Genomic DNA, 25411 nt, shown 5'->3' with positions numbered 1-25411 from the left:
CACTGGAGGGGGTAAGTGTATAACTTCTGTATGGCCAATATTTAATGCACGATGTATATTACAAAGTGCATTAATATGGCCATACAGAAGTGCTTAACCCCACTTGCTATTGCGGGACAACTCCTTTAAGGGGTTAAAGAGGCATTGCAAAGTTATGCCATATTGGAGTGTTAACCTTTAAAGGGACTGCGCATTATAATCTGTACTCTGTATTTCTTTGAAAAGTATTGATATTGACCTACTGCGATTGATACTGGGTATAAGCCATTCCTGTTAATATTGTTTGTTTCCAAAGTCTTATTATTCGTAGGATTTAGTTAGCCTCGTTAGCATTAGGTAATTCTATGGTAAAAGTTAAATTGCTTACTTGTTATTTTAACTTTACTCACTTTCATTCCTTTTTTGTAATTAAATATTACATACTTTTGTAACTTCTTCTGCTGCATCACATCCTGATTCTATGTCATGATACCACCTACTGTGACAAGCGCATTGCCCTTCCTGTCACTTTGATTGGACTGAATGGTGCCAGGACATTACCAAAACACACCGCTGTAGCAAAATCCCTTCAACTAGTTATCATAAATGGCCCCCATAGTCCTCTAATGATGCAGACTGTGCCAGCATTACAGCTGGACCTGCTGCCATCTATAGCGCATTGACTTTCCATTCACTTGCATTGGACTGAGTGGTGCAAAGACGTTACTAAAAGACACAGCTGGTGCAGCATCACTCACTAATTAGCAGTAGCTATAATAAATGGAACCCTTTTCTACATTGTGCCAATATGACAATTGTGATTGTCACCATCTATATCGCATAGTAATGTAGCAGGAGTCAGCCATCCCTGCTACAAGAATGTGTAAGGCATCCTATGTCTAATGTTCTGTTGATCTGTATGCTTGTTTCCTTTAGGGTCCCGGCTGCCAGGGAAAAAGAACAAAGTGCAGACTCTCGGGAACTCTCATGAGATTTGGCAGGGGTAGGAGATATATGAAAAGGCTTGTGACGCAATACAAATTGTGAGACATTAGGGAAGCAGGCATTTGCAAGAACTGCGGTGGCGGATACCAAGACAATGTAGACCAGCCAGCCAAAACACAATGTATGGAGCTGCGGTGAGCAGGCGGAAGAAATGTTCCGACATCTAACTATTTGAATGGGGAGAGGAACCCAAGTTTAGGTCAAGTGACCCTGCCAAGAGCCTACCACCCAGTACGAACCCTGGTGCTGGAACCCAAAAGTAATAAAGAAGCTGTGCACTGTCTTGTTCCGCATTTAGAATTAAAGCTCTTTAGCATCTTGCCTAGGTGTCAAGATGTGGTGATGATGACCTCTGACTTCATCCCTTCATCAGCCTGTGATACAGAACTCCATTCCCAGGGCATCCGCGTGCAACAAGCTGCTCGGACTAATGTGAACCAAATAAACCCAACCATTATGGCAGCTAGGCTTGGAATGGCCCACCGGACAGCTGGTGAATCTCCTGGCGGGTCTCTATCCCATTAGCTGACAAGTGGGCCTCCTTTAAAATGAAAGTGCCCATAGGTGCCACAGAGGTCGATGTGCTTAAGAAAGACAGAAAGATGAGACTCCAGTGAGAAAAAAACACTTTAAATTTGTAACACTAAGCAGCGGAAAAACATCACCTGGTCAGAAGAATCCAGATTTTTCTTGCACCATGCAGATGGGAGCTCAGAATTTGGCACAAGCAGCATGAATTGACAACCCCTCTATGTCAGGCTGGTGAAGGTGACGTAATGGTGTGGGGAAGGTTCTCTTGGCACCCCGTGTTTTCAAATACCTGTAGATGGACACTACAATGAATTGCTGCAGTCCTGAACAATAAAGAAGGCCCAACATGCTGCTGGATGGGGGTTTCCAATGAGGTGACCATTTAGTGCATTTCTGAGCCCTAGTCCAAAGCAGTGAGCAGTTGGTTGATCCCAAACTATATGAGATCATGGTGTAGCCGATAATAATCCACATGAAAGACTTCTCAGCTGCAGGAACCTATAACGATGGTGGTTTCATTATAAAACATGACTAGGAGTCCCGAAAATGCAAAAACTGGGAATGCAGCAAACCATCAAGACAGATCAGAGCACCCCAGCCATAAAGTCTAAGTGAAGGATGTGAGATTAAGTCAACGTGCCCTCACTCCAGCTTTATTTAATATCTCGTACAACACATGAAAGCTGTGCTGTTTCAGCTTACAACAACCCTTAGCCTCGAGCTTGTTATAAGTGGAGATGTTGTTACTATTGTGTACCTTATGGGACATTAAATAGAAATGGTTTCATTACATTCAGCTGAGTTCTGCCTATAGATCAGTTGCAGTTTGAGCTTCAAGGTCATGCTGTGAATTCCTGCTGTGATAGAGGCAGAGAGAGTTTCTTTATTTCTATTTACAAGAAAGTCATTTATTTGGCTGCAAAACAGATCTTTTCTCCAGAGATGATACTTGTATCTCATTACAACCTTTTAAAGGAAAGTGCCATCAGATAATAACTAGAGATGAGCGAACACCAAAATGTTCGGGTGTTCGTTATTCGGAACGAACTTCCCGTGATGCTCGAGGGTTCGTTTCGAACAACGAACCCCATTGAAGTCAATGGGCGACCAGAACATTTTTGTATTTCGCCGATGCTCGCTAAGGTTTTCATGTGTGAAAATCTGGGCAATTCAGGAAAGTGATGGGAATGACACAGTGACGGATAGGGCAGGCGAGGGGCTACATGTTGGGCTGCATCTCAAGTTCACAGGTCCCACTATTAAGCCACAATACCGGCAAGAGTGGCCCCCCCCCCCTCCCAACAACTTTTACTTCTGAAAAGCCCTCATTAGCAAGGCATACCTTAGCTAAGCACCACACTACCTCCAACAAAGCACAATCACTGCCTGCATGACACTCCACTGACACTTCTCCTGGGTTACATGCTGCCCAACCGCCCCCCCTCCCCCCCACAGCGCACACCAAAGTGTCCCTGGGCAGCCTTCAGCTGCCCTCATGCCACACCACGCTCATGTCTATTTAGAATTGCGTCTGCCATGACGAGGGACCGCAGGCACACACTGCAGAGGTTGGCACGGCTAGGCAGCGACCCTCTTTAAAAGTGGCGGAGCGATAGCCCACAATGCTGTACAGAAGCAATGAGAAATAGAATCCTGTGCCACCGCCATCAGGAGCTGCACACGTGGGCATAGCAATGGGGAACCTATGTGCCACACACTATTCATTCTGTCAAGGTGTCTGCATGCCCCAGTCAGACCGGGCTTTTTAATTCATAGACACAGGCAGGTACAACTCCCTATTGTGAAGTCCCTGTCGACCGACAGCATGGGTGGCTCCCTGGAACCCACCGGCGGTACACAGAAATATCCCATTGCATTGCCCAACACAGCTGAGGTAGTAATGTCGTGCTTAATGCAGGTGGGCTTCGGCCCACACTGCATGCCCCAGTCAGACTGGGTTTCTTTATAAGTGGAAACAGATGCATTTATAATTCCCTGTGGACCCACAGCATGGGTGGGTGCCAGGAAGCCACCGGCGGTACATAGAAATATCCCATTGCATTGCCCAACACAGCTGAGGTAGTAATGTCGTGCGTAATACAGGTGGGCTTCGGCCCACACTGCATGCCCCAGTCAGACTGGGGTTCTTTACAAGTGGACACATGTAGGTTAAACTCCGTGTGCACCTACAGCATGGGTGGCTCCCTGGAACCCACCGGCGGTACACAAAAATATCCCATTGCATTGCCCAACACAGCTGAGGTAGTAATGTTGTGCTTAATGCAGGTGGGCTTCGGCCCACACTGCATGCCCCAGTCTGACTGGGGTTCTTTACAAGTGGAAACACATGCATTTATAATTCCCTGTGGACCCACAGCATGGGTGGGTGCCAGGAAGCCAGCGGCGGTACACAGAAATATCCCATTGCATTGCCCAACACAGCTGAGGTAACGTCAGCTGTAATGCAGGTGGGCTAAAAATTAATTTGATTACACTGTAGGCGAGGGCCCACAAAAATTGCTGTATCAACAGTACTAATGTACATCCAAAAAATTGGCCATGGCCAGCCAAGAGGGCAGGTGAAACCCATTAATCGCTTTGGTTAATGTGGCTTAAGTGGTAACTAGGCCTGGAGGCAGCCCAGTGTAACGAAAAATTGGTTCAAGTTAAAGTTCCAACGCTTTTAAGCGCATTGAAACTTATAAAAATTGTTCTGAAAAATTATTTGAGTGAGCCTTGTGGCCCTAAGAAAAATTGCCCGTTCAGCGTGATTACGTGAGGTTTCAGGAGGAGGAGCAGGAGGAGGAGGAGGAGGAGGAGGAGGAATATTAGACACAGATTGATGAAGCAGAAATGTCCCCGTTTTGGATGGTGATAGAGAACGATGCTTCCATCCGCGGGTGCAGCCTACGTATTGCTTACGTATCGCTGCTGTCCGCTGGTGGAGAACAGAAGTCTGGGGAAATCCAGCCTTTGTTCATCTTGATGAGTGTTAGCCTGTCGGCACTGTCGGTTGACAAGCGGCTACGCTTATCTGTGATGATTCCCCCAGCCGCACTAAACACCCTTTCCGACAAGACGCTAGCCGCAGGACAAGCAAGCACCTCCAGGGCATACAGCGCGAGTTCAGGCCACGTGTCCAGCTTCGACACCCAGTAGTTGTAGGGGGCAGAGGCGTCACCAAGGATGGTCGTGCGATCCGCTACGTACTCCCTCACCATCCTTTTACAGTGCTCCCGCCGACTCAGCCGTGACTGGGGAGCGGTGACACAGTCTTGGTGGGGAGCCATAAAGCTGGCCAGGCCCTTAAAGACTGTTGCACTGCCTGGGATGTACATGCTGCTCGATCTACGCACATCCCCTGCTACCTTGCCCTCGGTACTGCGCCTTCTGCCACTAGCGCTGTCGGCTGGGAATTTTACCATCAGCTTGTCCGCAAGGGTCCTGTGGTATAGCAACACTCTCGAACCCCTTTCCTCTTCGGGAATCAGAGTGGGCAGGTTCTCCTTATACCGTGGATCGAGCAGTGTGTACACCCAGTAATCCGTCGTGGCCAGAATGCGTGCAACGCGAGGGTCACGAGAAAGGCATCCTAACATGAAGTCAGCCATGTGTGCCAGGGTACCAGTACGCAACACATGGCTGTCCTCACTAGGAAGATCACTTTCAGGATCCTCCTCCTCCTCCTCCTCCTCCTCCTCAGGCCATACACGCTGAAAGGATGACAGGCAATCAGCCGGTGTACCGTCAGCAGCGGCCCAAGCTGTCTCTTCCCCCTCCTCCTCATCCTCCTCATGCTCCTCCTCCTCCTCCTGTACGCGCTGAGAAATAGACAGGAGGGTGCCCTGACTATCCAGCGGCATACTGTCTTCCCCCGCCCCCGTTTCCGAGCGCAAAGCAGCTGCCTTTATGGTTTGCAGGGAATTTCTCAAGATGCATAGCAGAGGAATGGTGACGCTAATGATTGTAGCATCGCCGCTCACCACCTGGGTAGACTCCTCAAAATTACCAAGGACATGGCAGATGTCTGCCAACCAGGCCCACTCTTCTGAAAGGAATTGAGGAGGCTGACTCCCACTGCGCCGCCCATGTTGGAGTTGGTATTCGACTATAGCTCTCCGTTGTTCATAGAGCCTGGCCAACATGTGGAGCGTAGAGTTCCACCGTGTGGGCACGTCGCACAGCAGTCGGTGCACTGGCAGCTTAAAGTGATGTTGCAGGGTGCGCAGGGTGGCAGCGTCCGTGTGGGACTTGCGGAAATGTGCGCAGAGCCGGCGCGCCTTTACGAGCAGGTCTGACAAGCGTGGGTAGCTTTTCAGAAAGCGCTGAACCACCAAATTAAAGACGTGGGCCAGGCATGGCACGTGCGTGAGGCTGCCGAGCTGCAGAGCCGCCACCAGGTTACGGCCGTTGTCACACACGACCATGCCCGGTTGGAGGCTCAGCGGCGCAAGCCAGCGGTCGGTCTGCTGTGTCAGACCCTGCAGCAGTTCGTGGGCCGTGTGCCTCTTATCGCCTAAGCTGAGTAGTTTCAGCACGGCCTGCTGACGCTTGCCCACCGCTGTGCTGCCACACCGCGCGACACCGACTGCTGGCGACATGCTGCTGCTAACACATCTTGATTGCGAGACAGAGGAGGAGGAGGAGGAGGGTGCTTTAGTGGAGGAAGCATACACCTCCGCAGATACCAGCACCGAGCTGGGGCCCGCAATTCTGGGGGTGGGTAGGACGTGAGCGGTCCCAGGCTCTGACTCTGTCCCAGCCTCCACTAAATTCACCCAATGTGCCGTCAGGGAGATGTAGTGTCCCTGCCCGCCTGTGCTTGTCCACGTGTCCGTAGTTAAGTGGACCGTGGCAGTAACCGCGTTGGTGAGGGCGCGTACAATGTTGCGGGAGACGTGGTCGTGCAGGGCTGGGACGGCACATCGGGAAAAGTAGTGGTGACTGGGAACTGAGTAGCGCGGGGCCGCCGCCTCCATGATACTTTTGAAGGACTCCGTTTCCACAACCCTATACGGCAGCATCTCAAGGCTGATGAATTTTGCTATGCGGACGGTTAACGTTTGAGCGTGCGGGTGCGTGGCGGCGTACTTGCGCTTGCGCTCGAACACTTGCGCAAGCGACGGCTGGACGGTGCGCTGAACTACACTGCTGGATGGGGCCGAGGACAGCGGAGATGAGGGTGTGGGTGCAGGCCATGAGGAGGTAGTGCCTGTGTCCTGAGAGGGGGGTTGCATCTCAGTGGCAGGTTGGGGCACAGGGGGAGAGGCAGGGGTGCAAACCGGAGGCGCTGAACGGCCTTCGTCCCACCTTGTGGGGTGCTTGGCCATCATATGTCTGCGCATGGTGGTGGTGGTGAGGCTGTTGGTGTTGGCTCCCCGGCTGAGCTTTGCGCAACAAAGGTTGCACACCACTGTTCGTCGGTCGTCAGGCGTCTCTGTGAAAAACTGCCAGACCTTAGAGCACCTCGGCCTCTGCAGGGTGGCATGGCGCGAGGGGGCGCTTTGGGAAACACTTGGTGGATTATTCGGTCTGGCCCTGCCTCTACCCCTGGCCCTGGCCACCGCACTGCCTCTTGCAACCTGCCCTGCTGATGCCCTTGACTCCCCCTCTGAAGACCTGTCCTCCTGAGTAAGCGTTGCACACCAGGTGGGGTCAGTCACCTCATCGTCCTGCTGCTCTTCCTCCGAATCCTCTGTGCGCTGCTCCCTCGGACTTACTGCCCTTACTACTACCTCACTGCAAGACAACTGTGTCTGATCGTCATCGTCCTCCTCACCCACAGAAAGTTCTTGAGACAGTTGGCGGAAGTCCCCAGCCTCATCCCCCGGACCCCGTGAACTTTCGAATGGTTGGGCATCAGTGACTATAAACTCCTCTGGTGGGAGAGGAACCGCTGCTGCCCAATCTGAGCAGGGGCCCGAGAACAGTTCCTGGGAGTGTTCCCGCTCCTGAGCAGGTGTAATTGTAGTGGAGTGAGGAGGCTGGGAGGAAGGAGGAGCAGCAGACAGAGGATTCGGATTTGCAGCAGTGGACGGCGCAGAACTGCGTGTTGACGATAGGTTGCTCGAAGCACTTTCTGCCATCCAGGACAGGACCTGCTCACACTGCTCATTTTCTAATAACCGTCTCCCGCGTGGACCCATTAATTGGGCGATGAATGTGGGGACGCCAGAAACGTGCCTCTCTCCTAATCGCGCAGCAGTCGGCTGCGACACACCGGGATCAGGAGCTCGGCCTGTGCCCACACCCTGACTTGGCCCTCCGCGTCCTCGGCCGCGTCCACGTCCTCTAGGCCTACCCCTACCCCTTAGCATGCTGTATTACCAGTGATTTGATTTCACAGGCAGGAAATAAATTGGCGCAAGACTGCAGGCCAAATATAATTTTTGCACTTTTTGGAAAACGAAAGGCCCCACTGCCTCTAGTGAATGAATAATCTAAGTTTAATAACTGTGCTGTTTTCCTGCTAATGTGTCACAGAACGTGAGGGTAGCAGAGTTATTAACTGTGGCAGAGCAGGTATTTTTTTTCCCAATTAAGGAAAGCAAATGGCGAAGCCAGCAGTAAAGCGTAGCTGGGTGCGTCTGATTTAGCAATGTTGTTCACGCAGCTCACACGTGTCCACAGCCCTTAGGACGGACAGAGGCTGGACAAATAGATTTGTTTTCAGTTTTTTTCCACCAAAAGGCAGCACTGCGTATATTCTATGAACATGAGAAGTTTAATAACTGTGCTGTGTCCCTGCTTATGTGTCACAGAACGTGAGGGTAGCAGAGTTATTATAACTCTGGCAGAGCAGGTATTTTTTTCCCAATTAAGGAAAGCAAATGGCGAAGCCAGCAGTAAAGCGTAGCTGGGTGCGTATGATTTAGCACTGTTCTTCACGCAGCTCACACGTCTCCACCGCCCTTAGGACGGACAGAGTCTGGACAAATAGATTTGTTTTCAGTTTTTTTCCACCAAAAGGCAGCACTGCGTATATTCTATGAACATGAGAAGTTTAATAACTGTGCTGTGTCCCTGCTTATGTGTCACAGAACGTGAGGGTAGCAGAGTTATTATAACTCTGGCAGAGCAGGTATTTTTTTCCCAATTAAGGAAAGCAAATGGCGAAGCCAGCAGTAAAGCGTAGCTGGGTGCGTATGATTTAGCAATGTTGTTCACGCAGCTCACACGTGTCCACCGCCCTTAGGACGGACAGAGTCTGGACAAATAGATTTGTTTTCAGTTTTTTTCCACCAAAAGGCAGCACTGCGTATATTCTATGAACATGAGAAGTTTAATAACTGTGCTGTGTCCCTGCTTATGTGTCACAGAACGTGAGGGTAGCAGAGTTATTATAACTCTGGCAGAGCAGGTATTTTTTTCCCAATTAAGGAAAGCAAATGGCGAAGCCAGCAGTAAAGCGTAGCTGGGTGCGTATGATTTAGCAATGTTGTTCACGCAGCTCACACGTGTCCACCGGCGTTAGGACGGACAGAGGCAGGACAAATAGAATTATTTTCACTTGTTTTACAAGCAAAAGGCCGCACTGCGTATATTCAATGAATAATAACTGTGTTGTGGCCCTGCCTATACAATTCTTTCCCTGCAGTATCAATGGAGGGTGGAATGCTCTGCAGAGGCGATTTTGAGAAGCCCAAAAAAAATGCAGCACAGCTAACAGCAGCCTGAACAGTACTGCACACGGATAAATATGGCCCTAGAAAGGACCGTTGAGGTTCTTGAAGGCTACACTCACTCCTAACACTCTCCCTGCCTATGCAGCACTTCTGTCCCTAATGCCAGGTGCAACGCTCTGCAGAGCCGATTTTGAGAAAAAAAAAATGCCACTGCTAACAGCAGCCAACACACAGCTATCAGTGGCCCTAATAAGGACCTTTGGGGGTCTTGAAGCCTACACTAACTACCAATTCTTTCCCTACAGCAGCTCCGGTACAAACAGCACTGTCCCTCATCTAACTCACACGGCATCTGAGGCGAACCGCGGGAGGGGCCGACTTTTATGTTCGGGTGACACCTGATCGCCCCAGCCACTCACAGCAGGGGGGTGGTATAGGGCTTGAACGTCACAGGGGGAAGTTGTAATGCCTTCCCTGTCTTTCAATTGGCCAGAAAAGCGCGCAAACGTCTCAGGGAAGGAAGTGAAAGTAACCAGAACACCGCATGGTGTTCGTTACGAATAACGAACATCCCGAACACCCTAATATTCGCACGAATATCAAGCTCGGACGAACGCGTTCGCTCATCTCTAATAATAACCTATTGTATGAATCAAGTTTTTAACATATTTTTTCAGAAATGTCACACTGTTTTTAAATTTTCCATGTCATTATCAATATTTTAAAAAATCCTAAAATCCTGCAGTTTTTTACACTGATCAGTAAGCCTCATAATAACCTGATACTTACTGTCCTTTAGAGAAACCTCTCATTAATCATCTAATTCTCCTCACAGGCAGGATTGCAATGAGAGGTGACACCTATATATAGATAACTCAGGATCTAACCATTCACAATTGGTGATGGTCACAGCTCACCTCCTTCCTGTCACTGCACAAGTCACAGAGCATGCCTGTAACACTCTGTCGTAGAAGTCTATACATGGCCAACACCGCTCACCTCCTACCCCTTTTTGTTCAGGTCTCAGAGAATGCCTACAACACTCTCATATGGAAGACAATAGGAGATAGTCACAGCTTAACTCCTCTCCCTCTCTGTACAGTCACAAAGCACTTCTACAACACTCTCATAGAAGTCCATGGGTCTATGATCCATGAGACTGCTGTAAAGCAAATCTCTAAAGCAAGATCGCCACTTTCATAGTCCTTTTCAGAAAGTAGTTCTGAGCGATATACTTACCCCAGTCCAGTCCGTGCCCATTGGTACTAGCACCTCTGCTTCCCACCCAGTTCTGACTCCAGGTCACATGGTATGGGTCATTGTCATTGATGTTATTGCAAGGAACTGGCTTAGTTATCTAAACTAACTTAACTGCAAACCCCCATACTGACGTCACCAAGAAGGAGAGGACCACATGATCTAGTTATAGAAACAGGCCAGTAGTGGAGGTGTCAGCTCCATTGGACCCTGGATAGGGGTAAGCATATCTCTATGGATAAACCCTTTAAAATGCCTTTATTGTAGGTATCATTACTTGCAGGACTGACCTGTGGGACATACATGGGGGACTCCTGCACTGGCCTGTGGGATATACGTGTGGGGTTCTGCACTGACCTGTAGGACATACATGGGGGACTCCTGCACTGACCTGTGGGTTATACTTGGGGACTCCTGCACTGACCTGTAGGACATACATGGGGGACTCCTGCACTGGCCTGTTGGACATACATGGAGGACTCCTGCACTGACCTGTGGGACATACATGGGGGTCTCCTGCACTGGCCTGCGGGACATACATGGGGGACTCCTGCACTAGCCTGCAGGACATACATGGGGGTCTCCTGCACTGGCCTGTGGGACATACATGGGGGACTCCTGCACTAGCCTGCAGGACATACATGGGGGACTCCTGCACTGACCTGTGGGTTATACTTGGGGACTCCTGCACTGACCTGTGGGACATACATGGGGGACTCCTGCACGGACCTGTGGGATATACATGGGGAACTCCTGCACTGACCTGTGGGATATACATGGGGGACTCCTGCACTGGCCTGCGGGACATACATGGGGGACTCCTGCACTGACCTGTGAGGCATACATGGGGAACTCCTGCACTGACCTGTGGGATATATGCGTGGGGTCCTGCACTGACCTGTGGGACATACATTGGGGGCTTCTGCACTGACCTCTGGGACATACATGTGGGACTCCTGCACTGACCTGTCGGACATACATGGGGAACTTCTGCACTGGCCTGTGGGATATATGTGTGGGGTTCTGCACTGACCTGTGGGACATACATGGGGTCTCCTGCACTGACCTGTGGGACATACATGGGGGACTTCTGCATTGGCCTGTGGGATATATGTGTGGGGTTCTGCACCGACCTGTGGGACATACATGGTGGGCTTCTGCACTGATCTTTGGGATATACATGGGGGACTCCTGCACTGACCTGTGGAATACACATGGGGGGCTCTTGCACCTACCTGTGGAGTATACATGTGGGGTCCTGTACTGACCTGTGGGACATACATGGGGGTCCTGCACTGGCCTGTAGGATATACATGTGGAGTCCTGCACTGACCTGTGGGATATACGTGTGGGGCCCTGTACTGACCTATGTGACATACATGGGGGTCCTGTACTGACCTGTGGGATATATATGTGGGGGTCCTGTACTGACCTGTGGGACATACATAGGGGTCCTGTGCTGACCTGTGGGATATACGTGTGGGGTCCTGTACTGACCTGTGGGATATATGTGTTGGGTCCTGTACTGATATGTGGGATATACGTGCTGGGTCCTGTACTGACCTGTGGGGCATACATGGGGGCTCCTGAACTGACCTGCGGGATATCCATAGGGGTCTCCTGCACTAAACGTGGATGTGCTTTTTGTCAGAGTTGCTTATTCGTTCACACAGACAATTATAGCCTGATGCTGTTGGCTGCAATAATTAAGCACCCATAGCCGGTCACTACGCCGTCTACTTTGGGTGGAAATACCTTTTATGATGTATTCCCGGTATGCATGTGACACTGTGGTTGGAGGAATGTTAAATTGCCGAACAACTTCAGAAATGGAACGTCCCATCCATCTGGCGCCCACTATCACGCTTTGTTCCAACTCCAATAATTCACGTCGCCTTGCCATGAGCACGCTGGCCAGTGTCCAGCCTCACTCACAAGCTAGCACCTCACAACTTATACAGGTTCGGGAGTTCCCAAGCTGCCCCTGAGGCAACGCCACTTCATCATCAATTTACATACCTCTATCCCATGACTTTTGGCACGTCAGTGTATGTGGGACAGTCTGAGACTTATCCCTTTACATCTAGACATTTATTGGCACTCCCACTGTGTGGTTATTTCAGCATCATCTGAAGCATATAAAGCCGCCGGTTAATTAATATTCATGCTTTTGTATGTCTGAACTACTCGAAACAATATTCCATGGTAGAAGGAAAATGTAATGTGACACGGAACAAAGAGAAGGTCAGAGGGCCGCTCATAGGAACAATCAGGACTTCAGGCTACAGCTTTATTTTCCCGTAGACAAAGAACCAATTCAGCGTTTATTCTTAATGTTCGGAGGAAGAGATTGGTGGCGGATTGTCGCGCACATAAAGCCCCCTCGCAACCTCTCTATTTAGATAGTTGCCGGGACTCGGAGAAGAAAAGGCTTCAACTATTCTGCTCTGAAAGTCGATTATTCTGATCTATTATCTACACCACAATGCACAGCAAACAGCTCCGAAAATAAGGGGGAGACCTGAAGGAAAGCAGAAGAAAACACGGAGAACATTGGCAAGGCTTCCATTCATCCTGGAAACACAACGCTTTACGTGAATGCCCGCGTTTTACTGTTACATCATTTTCAGGTCCCACATTCATTGATGATTAATTTCACCATCTATATCACACTGGTCGGAGCTCCATGATACTTTTACATCCTCTATATGGACATACTAGCTGATATACCTGGCTTCGACCGAGTTAATTTGGTACTGGTGTTTATCTGGTGTTCACATGGAAAATCTTATGAAGTCATGGCTACTTTAGAGATACAGAGGAAAAAAATATGTTCACCATTCTGCATGGTTCTTTGCGTTACCGAGGAAACATCATGTGGAGGTAATCATGCGACGTTTAAAATGACATCAGGAAGTGAGAGAATTAGATTCCGTACATAAAATTTGGACGCTAATTCTTTTGCACTTAGAATTGAATAATCGAGTTAGGACTAGAGATGAGCGAACGTGTTCTTCCGAGCTTGATATTCGTGCGAATATTAGGGTGTTCGGGATGTTCGTTATTCGTAACGAACACCATGCGGTGTTCTGGTTATTTTCACTTCCTTCCCTGAGACGTTAGCGCGCTTTTCTGGCCAATTGAAAGACAGGGAAGGCATTACAACTTCCCCCTGCGTCGTTTAAGCCCTATACCACCCCCCTGCTGTGAGTGGCTGGCGAGATCAGGTGTTCGCCTAATATAAAAGTCGGCCCCTCCCGCGGCTCGCCTCAGATGCCTGGTGAGTTAGATGAGGGACAGTGCTGTTTGTACCGGAGCTGCTGTAGGGAAAGAATTGGTAGTTAGTGTAGGCTTCAAGACCCCCCAAAGGTCCTTATTAGGGCCACTGATAGCTGTGTGTTGGCTGCTGTTAGCAGTGGCAAATTTTTTTTTTCTCAAAATCGGCTCTGCAGAGCGTTGCACCCGGCATTAGGGACAGAAGTGCTGCATAGGCAGGGAGAGTGTTAGGAGTGAGTGTAGCCTTCAAGAACCTCAACGGTCCTTTTTAGGGCCATATTTAACCGTGTGCAGTACTGTGCTGGCTGCTGTTAGCTGTGCTGCATTTTTTTTTGCTTCTCAAAATCGCCTCTGCAGAGCATTGCACCCTCCATTGATACTGCAGGGAAAGAATTGTATAGGCAGGGCCACAACACAGTTATTATTCATTGAATATACGCAGTGCTGCCTTTTGGTGCCAAAAAACGGAAAATAATTCTATTTGTCCTGCCTCTGTCCGTCCTAACGCCGCTGGACACGTGTCGGCTGCGTGTGCAACCTGTAAAAATCAGACGCACCCAGCTACGTTTTACTCCTGGCTTTGCCATTTGCTTTCCTTAATTGGGAAAAAAAATACCTGCTCTGCCACAGTTAATAACTCTGCTACCCTCACGTTCTGTGACACATTAGCAGGAAAACAGCACAGTTATTAAACTTCTCATGTTCATAGAATATACGCAGTGCTGCCTTTTGGTGCCAAAAAACGGAAAATAATTCTATTTGTCCAGCCTCTGTCCGTCCTAAGGGCTGTGGACACGTGTGAGCTGCGTGAACAACGTTGAAAAATCAGACGCACCCAGCTACGCTTTACTGCTGGCTTCGCCATTTGCTTTCCTTAATTGGGAAAAAAATACCTGCTCTGCCAGAGTTATAATAACTCTGCTACCCTCACGTTCTGTGACACATTAGCAGGGACACAGCACAGTTATTAAACTTCTCATGTTCATTGAATATACGCAGTGCTGCCTTTTGGTGGAAAAAAACTGAAAACAAATCTATTTGTCCAGCCTCTGTCCGTCCTAACGCCTGTGGACACGTGTGAGCTGCGTGAACAACGTTGAAAAATCAGACGCACCCAGCTACGCTTTACTGCTGGCTTCGCCATTTGCTTTCCTTAATTGGGAAAAAAATACCTGCTCTGCCAGAGTTAAAATAACTCTGCTACCCTCACGTTCTGTGACACATTAGCAGGGACACAGCACAGTTATTAAACTTAGATTATTCATTCACTAGAGGCAGTGGGGCCTTTCGTTTTCCAAAAAGGGAAAACATTATATTTGGCCTGCAGTCTTGCGCCAATTTATTTCCTGCCTGTGAAATCAAATCACTGGTAATACAGCATGCTGAGGGGTAGGGGTAGGCCTAGAGGACGTGGACGCGGCCGAGGACGTGGAGGGCCAAGTCAGGGTGTGGGCACAGGCCGAGCTCCTGATCCCGATGTGTCGCAGCCGACTGCTGCGCGATTAGGAGAGAGGCACGTTTCTGGCGTCCCCACATTCATCGCCCAATTAATGGGTCCACGCGGGAGACGGTTATTAGAAAATGAGCAGTGTGAGCAGGTCCTGTCCTGGATGGCAGAAAGTGCTTCGAGCAACCTATCGTCAACACGCAGTTCTGCGCCGTCCACTGCTGCAAATCCGAATCCTCTGTCTGCTGCTCCTCCTTCCTCCCAGCCTCCTCACTCCACTACAATGACACCTGCTCAGGAGCGGGAACACTCCCAGGAACTGTTCTCGGGCCCCTGCTCAGATTGGGCAGCAGCGGTTCCTCTCCCACCAGAGGAGTTTATAGTCACTGATGCCCAACCATTCGAAAGTTCCCGGGGTCCGGGGGATGAGGCTGGGGACTTCCGCCAACTGTCTCAAGAACTTTCTGTGGGTGAGGAGGACGATGACGATCAGACACAGTTGTCTTGCAGTGAGGTAGTAGTAAGGGCAGTAAGTCCGAGGGAGCAGCGCACAGAGGATTCGGAGGAAGAGCAGCAGGACGATGAGGTGACTGACCCCACCTGGTGTGCAACGCCTACTCAGGACAGGTCTTCAGAGGGGGAGTCAAGGGCATCAGCAGGGCAGGTTGCAAGAGGCAGTGCGGTGGCCAGGGGTAGAGGCAGGGCCAGACCGAATAATCCACCAAGTGTTTCCCAAAGCGCCCCCTCGCGCCATGCCACCCTGCAGAGGCCGAGGTGCTCTAAGGTCTGGCAGTTTTTCACAGAGACGCCTGACGACCGACGAACAGTGGTGTGCAACCTTTGTTGCGCAAAGCTCAGCCGGGGAGCCAACACCAACAGCCTCACCACCACCACCATGCGCAGGCATATGATGGCCAAGCACCCCACAAGGTGGGACGAAGGCCGTTCAGCGCCTCCGGTTTGCACCCCTGCCTCTCCCCCTGTGCCCCAACCTGCCACTGAGATGCAACCCCCCTCTCAGGACACAGGCACTACCGCCTCATGGCCTGCACCCACACCCTCATCTCCGCTGTCCTCGGCCCCATCCAGCAGTGTAGTTCAGCGCACCGTCCAGCCGTCGCTTGCGCAAGTGTTCGAGCGCAAGCGCAAGTACGCCGCCACGCACCCGCACGCTCAAACGTTAACCGTCCGCATCGCAAAATTCATCAGCCTTGAGATGCTGCCGTATAGGGTTGTGGAAACGGAGTCCTTCAAAAGTATCATGGAGGCGGCGGCCCAGCGCTACTCAGTTCCCAGTCGCCACTACTTTTCCCAATGTGCCGTCCCAGCCCTGCACGACCACGTCTCCCGCAACATTGTACGCGCCCTCACCAACGCGGTTACTGCCACGGTCCACTTAACTACGGACACGTGGACAAGCACAGGCGGGCAGGGCCACTACATCTCCCTGACGGCACATTGGGTGAATTTAGTGGAGGCTGGGACAGAGTCAGAGCCTGGGACCGCTCACGTCCTACCCACCCCCAGAATTGCGGGCCCCAGCTCGGTGCTGGTATCTGCGGAGGTGTATGCTTCCTCCACTAAAGCACCCTCCTCCTCCTCCTCCTCCTCTGTCTCGCAATCAAGATGTGTTAGCAGCAGCATGTCGCCAGCAGTCGGTGTCGCGCGGTGTGGCAGCACAGCGGTGGGCAAGCGTCAGCAGGCCGTGCTGAAACTACTCAGCTTAGGCGATAAGAGGCACACGGCCCACGAACTGCTGCAGGGTCTGACACAGCAGACCGACCGCTGGCTTGCGCCGCTGAGCCTCCAACCGGGCATGGTCGTGTGTGACAACGGCCGTAACCTGGTGGCGGCTCTGCAGCTCGGCAGCCTCACGCACGTGCCATGCCTGGCCCACGTCTTTAATTTGGTGGTTCAGCGCTTTCTGAAAAGCTACCCACGCTTGTCAGACCTGCTCATAAAGGCGCGCCGGCTCTGCGCACATTTCCGCAAGTCCCACACGGACGCTGCCACCCTGCGCACCCTGCAACATCACTTTAAGCTGCCAGTGCACCGACTGCTGTGCGACGTGCCCACACGGTGGAACTCTACGCTCCACATGTTGGCCAGGCTCTATGAACAACGGAGAGCTATAGTCGAATACCAACTCCAACATGGGCGGCGCAGTGGGAGTCAGCCTCCTCAATTCCTTTCAGAAGAGTGGGCCTGGTTGGCAGACATCTGCCATGTCCTTGGTAATTTTGAGGAGTCTACCCAGGTGGTGAGCGGCGATGCTACAATCATTAGTGTCACCATTCCTCTGCTATGCATCTTGAGAAATTCCCTGCAAACCATAAAGGCAGCTGCTTTGCGCTCGGAAACGGGGGCGGGGGAAGACAGTATGCCGCTGGATAGTCAGGGCACCCTCCTGTCTATTTCTCAGCGCGTACAGGAGGAGGAGGAGGAGCATGAGGAGGATGAGGAGGAGGGGGAAGAGACAGCTTGGGCCGCTGCTGATGGTACACCGGCTGATTGCCTGTCATCCTTTCAGCGTGTATGGCCTGAGGAGGAGGAGGAGGAGGAGGAGGAGGAGGAGGAGGAGGATCCTGAAAGTGATCTTCCTAGTGAGGACAGCCATGTGTTGCGTACTGGTACCCTGGCACACATGGCTGACTTCATGTTAGGATGCCTTTCTCGTGACCCTCGCGTTGCACGCATTCTGGCCACGACGGATTACTGGGTGTACACACTGCTCGATCCACGGTATAAGGAGAACCTGCCCACTCTGATTCCCGAAGAGGAAAGGGGTTCGAGAGTGTTGCTATACCACAGGACCCTTGCGGACAAGCTGATGGTAAAATTCCCAGCCGACAGCGCTAGTGGCAGAAGGCGCAGTACCGAGGGCAAGGTAGCAGGGGATGTGCGTAGATCGAGCAGCATGTACATCCCAGGCAGTGCAACAGTCTTTAAGGGCCTGGCCAGCTTTATGGCTCCCCACCAAGACTGTGTCACCGCTCCCCAGTCACGGCTGAGTCGGCGGGAGCACTGTAAAAGGATGGTGAGGGAGTACGTAGCGGATCACACGACCATCCTTGGTGACGCCTCTGCCCCCTACAACTACTGGGTGTCGAAGCTGGACACGTGGCCTGAACTAGCGCTGTATGCCCTTGAGGTGCTTGCTTGTCCTGCGGCTAGCGTCTTGTCGGAAAGGGTGTTTAGTGCGGCTGGGGGAATCATCACAGATAAGCGTAGCCGCTTGTCAACCGACAGTGCCGACAGGCTAACACTCATCAAGATGAACAAAGGCTGGATTTCCCCAGACTTCTGTTCTCCACCAGCGGACAGCAGCGATACGTAAGCAATACGTAGGCTGCACCCGCGGATGGAAGCTACGTTCTCTCTCACCATCCAAAACGGGGACATTTCTGCTTCATCAATCTGTGTCTAATATTCCTCCTCCTCCTCCTGCTCCTCCTCCTGAAACCTCACGTAATCACGCTGAACGGGCAATTTTTCTTAGGGCCACAAGGCTCACTCAAATAATTTTTCTGAACAATTTTTATAAGTTTCAATGCGCTTAAAAGCGTTGGAACTTTAACTTGAACCAATTTTTCGTTACACTGGGCTGCCTCCAGGCCTAGTTACCACTTAAGCCACATTAACCAAAGCGATTAATGGGTTTCACCTGCCCTCTTGGTTGGCCATGGCCAATTTTTTGGATGTACATTAGTACTGTTGATACAGCAATTTTTGTGGGCCCTCGCCTACAGTGTAATCAAATTAATTTTTAGCCCACCTGCATTACAGCTGACGTTACCTCAGCTGTGTTGGGCAATGCAATGGGATATTTTTGTGTACCGCCGGTGGGTTCCAGGGAGCCACCCATGCTGTAGGTGCACACGGAGTTTTTAATACATCTGTCCACTTGTAAAGAACCCCAGTCTGACTGGGGCATGCAGTGTGGGCCGAAGCCCACCTGTATTACGCACGACATTACTACCTCAGCTGTGTTGGGCAATGCAATGGGATATTTCTATGTACCGCCGGTGGCTTCCTGGCACCCACCCAGGCAGTGGGTCCACAGGGAGTGTAACCTACATGTGTCCACTTGTAAAGAACCCCAGTCAGACTGGGGCATGCAGTGTGGGCCGAAGCCCACCTGTATTACGCACGACATTACTACCTCAGCTGTGTTGGGCAATGCAATGGGATATTTCTATGTACCGCCGGTGGCTTCCTGGCACCCACCCAGGCAGTGGGTCCACAGGGAGTGTAACCTACATGTGTCCACTTGTAAAGAACCCCAGTCAGACTGGGGCATGCAGTGTGGGCCGAAGCCCACCTCTATTACGCACGACATTACTACCTCAGCTGTGTTGGGCAATGCAATGGGATATTTCTATGTACCGCCGGTGGGTTCCAGGGAGCCACCCATGCTGTAGGTGCACACGGAGTGTAACCTACATGTGTCCACTTGTAAAGAACCCCAGTCAGACTGGGGCATGCAGTGTGGGCCGAAGCCCACCTGTATTACGCACGACATTACTACCTCAGCTGTGTTGGGCAATGCAATGGGATATTTCTATGTACCGCCGGTGGGTTCCAGGGAGCCACCCAAGCTGTAGGTGCACACGGAGTGTAACCTACATGTGTCCACTTGTAAAGAACCCCAGTCAGACTGGGGCATGCAGTGTGGGCCGAAGCCCACCTGTATTACGCACGACATTACTACCTCAGCTGTGTTGGGCAATGCAATGGGATATTTCTATGTACCACCGGTGGCTTCCTGGCACCCACCCAGGCAGTGGGTCCACAGGGAGTGTAACCTACATGTGTCCACTTGTAAAGAACCCCAGTCAGACTGGGGCATGCAGTGTGGGCCGAAGCCCACCTGTATTACGCACGACATTACTACCTCAGCTGTGTTGGGCAATGCAATGGGATATTTCTATGTACCGCCGGTGGCTTCCTGGCACCCACCCAGGCAGTGGGTCCACAGGGAGTGTAACCTACATGTGTCCACTTGTAAAGAACCCCAGTCAGACTGGGGCATGCAGTGTGGGCCGAAGCCCACCTGTATTACGCACGACATTACTACCTCAGCTGTGTTGGGCAATGCAATGGGATATTTTTATGTACCGCCGGTGGGTTCCAGGGAGCCACCCATGCTGTCGGTCCACAGGGACTTCACAATAGGGAGTTGTACCTGCCTGTGTCTATGAATTAAAAAACGCGGTCTGACTGGGGCATGCAGACACCTTGACAGAATGAATAGTGTGTGGCACATAGGTTCCCCATTGCTATGCCTACGTGTGCAGCTCCTGATGGCGGTGGCACAGGATTCTATTTCTCATTGCTTCTGTACAGCATTGTGGGCTATCGCCCCGCCCCTTTTAAAGAGGGTCGCTGCCTAGCCGTGCCAACCCTCTGCAGTGTGTGCCTGCGGTTCCTCCTCATGGCAGACGCACTTCTAAATAGACATGAGTGTGGCGTGGCATGAGGGCAGCTGAAGGCTGCGCAGGGACACTTTGGTGTGCGCTGTGGGGGGGAGGGGGGGCGGTTGGTCAGCATGTAACCCAGGAGAAGTGGCAGCGGAGTGTCATGCAGGCAGTGATTGTGCTTTGTTGTAGCTAGTGTGGTGCTTAGCAAAGGTATGCCATGCTAATGAGGGCTTTTCAGAAGTAAAAGTTGTTGGGAGGGGGCCCACTCTTGCCGGTATTGTGGCTTAATAGTGGGACCTGTGAACTTGAGATGCAGCCCAACATGTAGCCCCTCGCCTGCCCTATCCGTTTCTGTGTCATTCCCATCACTTTCTTGAATTGCCCAGATTTTCACACATGAAAACCTTAGCGAGCATCGGCGAAATACAAAAATGCTCTGGTCGCCCATTGACTTCAATGGGGTTCGTTGTTCGAAACGAACCCTCGAACATCGCGGGAAATTCGTTCCGAATAACGAACACCCGAACATTTTGGTGTTCGCTCATCTCTAGTTAGGACCCTTTAACTTTTCCTATTTATGACATAATCAATGCGCCTGCCAAATTTCAAGTTTCTATGACATCGGGAAGTGAGAGAATTAGATTCTGTATGTAAAATTTGGACACTAATTGTTTTGCACTTAGAATTGAATAATCGAGTTAGGATCCAATAACTTTTCCTATTTATGACATAATAATCAATGCTCATGCCAAAATTCAAGTTTCGGTAAGTGCAAGAATTAGATTGCGTATGTAAAAATTAAACGCTAATTCTTTTGTGCTTAGATTTGAATAATCGAGTTGGGACCCATTAGCTTTTCCTATTTATGACATAGTCAATGCCCGTGCCAAATTTCAAGTTTCTACGACATCGGGAAGTGAGAGAATTAGATTCTGTTTGTAAAATTTGGAAGCTAATTCTTTTGCGCTAGAATTGAATTATCGAGTTGGAACCCCTTTACTTTTCCTATTTTGGACATAATCTATGTTCGTGCCAAATTTCATGTTTCTACGACATCGGGAAGCTGGAGAATAATTGGCGAGTCAGTCAGTGAGTCAGTGAGTGAGTGAGTCAGTGAGGGCTTTCGTCTTTATATATATAGATTAACCCTTTCCAATCCAATTTGTATCCTGGTTTTCCTGGGGGCTTACTCTTTTTCTGCCGTTATACAATGGAGCTATATACTGGCTAAAGCCAGTACTGCATAAGGTGACAGAGAGGCTGCAATATACAGTAAGAGAACCCCGACTGGCGTCTCCCAACATCGGAGCTGTACAGCCTTAAATCATAATTTCTTTAGATGTCAGACAGTTGACTGGAAAGAGTTAAAAAGGCTTTATGTCAGTTTTCTGGCATAAGAAAGTTACAAATTATGGTGCACCCCACATGGCGGTTTTGTGCTTCTCTCACCACTTTTCAAAAGCAAAAACTGGAAGTGGGTCGGGTTTCTATGAAAGGGCGGGGCCTCCAGTAGATCAATAGATTTACTATAATTGAGTGATGTCATAAGATCATTTAAAGGGGTTTTCCAGGAACAAGTACTATTGATGACCTATCCTCAGAATAGGTCATCAATAGTTGATTGGCCAAGTTCCGCTGCTTAGGAACCCAACTGATCAGGTAATCAGGTAAATGGTGTCAGTGCCACTGCTCCAACCCCTAATTGCAGTCACAGCTCCCATTAAAATCAATGAGAGCTGCAATTACCAGCACTGCCCACTACATACGGGTCCGAGCAATCTGCTTTTGCTCCGTACACTGTGTGTTGTAGCACAGACAGCAGATGCCTGAACAGCTGATAGGACGGAGTCCCAAGCGGCGAACCCCAGCCGATAAACTATTGCTGACCTATCTGGAGGATAGGAGATTAATAAAAAAATGCCTGGAAATCTCCTTTAAAGGTCTGAGTTTCGTCCGACTTTGACAGAACTCAGACCCAATTTCTTTCCCCTGCTCCTCTATAAGGATGTTAATTTTCTGTTTGGTTGCTGAGGATGGCTTATGTTTAGAAGGGGGGAGATGTATGGAAGATTCAGTGGCCCTAAAAATGTAAGAGCCTCACCTGTTAATTTGTTCACATATATGATATCTTACATTTAGTTTATACTTTGTAACATTCTCTTTAAATAGTTATGTCTCTGAGTGCCGCGTGGTTGGAAAGTAACCTAGCTGGCTTTACTCTCCATGAAATTAATGGGAGTGGAAGTAGCTATTACACTTCTGTGACCAATCCCGATGTTGGAGGTGGAAGTGCAGGAAGCATAATAGCTGCTTCAGCTCCCATTGATTTTAATGAGAGTGAAACCAGCTAGGTGACTTCTGCTGCCATCTGAGTCCCCAGCAATTTACTATTCATGACCTATCCTGAAAATAGGTCATCAATAGTTTTTGTCCGGAAAACCCCTTTTAATTCCCTATCATCTTAATCTTGGTACCACTTTCTCTCCTGTTGTCCTTATTTTTTTTCTGGGTGCCTACATGGTTGGTGATTGAGTATAAGGATGCTGTCACAGCTAAATTCCAAAGTCTTACATGTGGATTTTGCTCTGAAATTACTAATGGCGAAATGGAGAGGCAGCTGAGTGACTGAGCGGGCTATATACTGCTGCTTGCGCTAACCCTGTTCAGGAAAGACTACTGAGAGACAGTTCGGCTACAGAAGTCCGTGTTGCAGATTCCCAAAGCTGGCAACCAAAGAGAGCACATCTGAGATCACCATGGAGGAGGACATATCATTTATCAGAGACCACCAAGAGGTTTCAGAGTCCTCATCACCCCAACAGCAGAACAAAGGACACCAGAGGTTGTTAGTGAGGATGGACCTCTATAAGAAGCAAGTGTGCGCACAGAAACAACTGCTGATGTAGTAAGCAGGCTGGCTAGTCAGGGATAAGAACATACTGTGTTATTGGGAGTTCGATAAAGTTGTGCACGTAGTAACATACTTTCACAGACCTAGAGATAAGCCAGGACTTTGTGTTACAATCCTATCTGCTTGTATTAGTTGCACAAGTTCTTTTGCCAAGCCTCTTTTTTAACAAAAGACTGTGTGCCTAGCATTGCACCATAGTTGGGTTCATACAGCCTTCAGAGACTTTACTCGCCCAGTTCACAGAATACTTCATTATACTTGTGTGTAACAGTTGTAGAGTTTGAAATCTATTTCTATCTGTCTTGATTATTAGCACATTGGTGGTATATCTTAGTGAGATGCCCCAATGTCTATGCCGAAAGTCCCCTACAATTCTATCTTCTTCCACGCTAGAACATTGCAGTTTGGGTCAGATCAGTTTTGGTATCCTAATCCCGTAGACTCCTGACATTAAAATCTGTTCATGTGCAAGGGATGGCGGGTAAAGCCACCCAGAACCAATCTTCATGTTGGGGTGGAGTTACGCATCAATCACAAGACAGGAAATAATGTAGATTACCTTGAGTTCACGCCAAATTGTAAACAAGAATTACAGGACAAGCAAACCTGTCATTACACGTCTGCTCGTCCGTGTAGAAGCCGCCATGGTGCTGACATATGTTGTGGTCACAGGTCATATCCGCCTCACCTCGGTGAAGTGCCCGCTTCTACAACTACATCTGCTTCATCTTTATTTCCCACAGCAAAAACAGCTGACGGCCAAGGTCGAAAGTTAATTGTGAATCTGCCAAACATGGACATTGATGGAATCAGCCTCCGAAATGTCATTACCCCGCTATCTGATCCAGAAGGAGAAGCGACAACATAATATGTGCCAAGGCTCGGCATCGCTGCCACGCTGTGTGTACATGCTGCCTCCTATGCGCTTAGTGCACACAGTTATACGTGTGCTGCATGGAATCATTATCAGGAAGTCAGAACAACCTGACAGGCATCTAGGATGCATTTACACGGGCGAGTGCGGTAGCGATCCGAGCGTGATATGCGTTTTGTAAGAAATGTTGTGCATGTGAAATTTGTATGTTGTTGCAATAGTAAAAATTAAAAATTATATCGCACTCGCAAGACAATTACATTGACATGCAAGTGCGATGCGATATATTCACCCGAAATCACCCCAAAACAGGATGTGCAGCGATCAATCACGCACTATTAGTGCGAGCGAAAAATCGATCATGTGATCATGTGGGGTTATTTTCCTGTGCAAATTCCATCCATATCATAATTGCATGGAACAAGTAGCTGCTGACATGCGGCCTGCAGAGGGATTGGCTCAGGTACGTTTTTTTACATTTTATTCATATATCAGTCTTTATCATAAAAGGACAGGAGGGGCATTATTACTAGAAGTTGGCCAGGACGGACATTATAGCTTAAAAGGAAGCCATGCTGGACATTATTACTAAATGGGAACTATGTGAGGCATTATTTTTCAATGAAGGTCAGGATGGTAATTCTACTAAAAAGTAGGCCTGAGGGGTATCATTACTGAATGAAGGCCAAGAAGGGCATTATTATTACTAAAAAGGGGACAAGAAGGACATTATTACTGCATAGGGGCATAAAAAGGTCGCTCAAAGTGGTACTGAGTGGGGCCTACAGGGAGAACAAAAAGGGAATACTATTAGGCATTACTACTACATGGGGCACTATGGATGAGAAGATTGTGTAAAAGTGTTGAAAACAAAGGCTGATAGCTGGAAAATTGAGGAGCTAAAGATGTCCGAGTGTCAAGCTCTGCAGAGTTGTAAATGAGAAGTCATAATTGCGGTCTGGGATGAATGGAGAAGAAAAGGGGGAATTGATTTGTGAAGGCTGATGGGAAAGAAAGAGTCCCCTCCCTCTGTTGAACCACTTAGATGCTGTGGTCACTCTTGACTGTGGCTTCTAAGGATTTAAA

This window comes from Eleutherodactylus coqui, chromosome 3, assembly GCF_035609145.1.
Source record: "Eleutherodactylus coqui strain aEleCoq1 chromosome 3, aEleCoq1.hap1, whole genome shotgun sequence".
Lineage (NCBI taxonomy): Eukaryota > Metazoa > Chordata > Amphibia > Anura > Eleutherodactylidae > Eleutherodactylus > Eleutherodactylus coqui.
The sequence above is the reverse complement of the archived record's forward strand: the minus strand, read 5'-3'. Positions refer to the sequence as shown.